Source organism: Coenobita brevimanus, chromosome 45 (assembly GCF_032717465.1).
Source record: "Coenobita brevimanus isolate Jiangsu-jjx chromosome 45, ASM3271746v2, whole genome shotgun sequence".
Taxonomy (NCBI): Eukaryota; Metazoa; Arthropoda; class Malacostraca; order Decapoda; family Coenobitidae; genus Coenobita; species Coenobita brevimanus.
In genome coordinates, this window is record NC_136998.1 from 23,778,490 (window position 1) to 23,779,489 (window position 1,000).

A 1,000-nucleotide genomic window follows, 5' to 3' on the forward strand; every position below is an offset into this window, starting at 1 on the left:
GAAGGAACCAAAGGCCAGGAGCACGCAAACCGTTCCTTCCATGGGAAAAAAAAAAACAGAAACAATACAAAAGAGAGCCAAATTCAAGATCTGTTCATTTCGATATGCTTGGACACACTGCGTTTGAAAGATTGGAGGTCATAGGAAGTAGGAAATACAGACAGATGGAGACAGTTCCAAAGTTGACCTGTTGCATAAATGAAGGACTGGGAGTTGGACAGAAAAGGGATGAGAGTTTGTTGATAAATGAGTGTGACGCACCCGTCGTAGAGGTGGAGGGATGCAAGCAGACAGTTCAGAGGAGCAGTGACCATTGAAGTAGCGATAGAAAAGAGATAAAGATGCAACAGTGCAGTGAAGAAACAGAGGTTGAAGGGAGCCAGTAAGAGGAGGAGAGTTAATGAGACGAAAAGCCTTTGACTCCACCCTATTGAGAAGAGTTGTATGTGGGGAGCCTCCCCACACAGGAGAGTTGTACTCTACACAGGGGCGAATAAAACCCGGGTATAAAGTCAAAAAGAGTGCAGGGGTAAAGAAGGCACAGAGTTGGCATACCACATCCAATCTCCTGGAAGCAGATTTTACAAGAGATGCAATATGATGTTTATCAATATAAGTCCCGAGTGAAGGAAACCCCAAGCATGTTCAAGGATGATGCAGGATTGAGGTGAATGTTATTAAATATTAATGGGTACTCCTGTGGAAGATTTTATTGGGTTGATAGGTGTAAAACCTGAGTTTTCGATGCATTAAAAACAACAAGATTATTTTTACCCCAGTCAGAGATACGAGCCATGTCAGACATTAGATGTGCCATAGCCTCATCCCTTGTTTGTTGAATTAACTGCTGCGATGGACGTTGCGGGAACCGAATGGAAAGGTGAAGGGTGGAATCATCAGGATATGAGTGGCTAGGGTTAGATGTACAATTTAGAAGGTCAGTGATGAATAAAAGGAAGAGACTTGGTAATAGGACAGTGTCCAGAGGAACACTACTGTT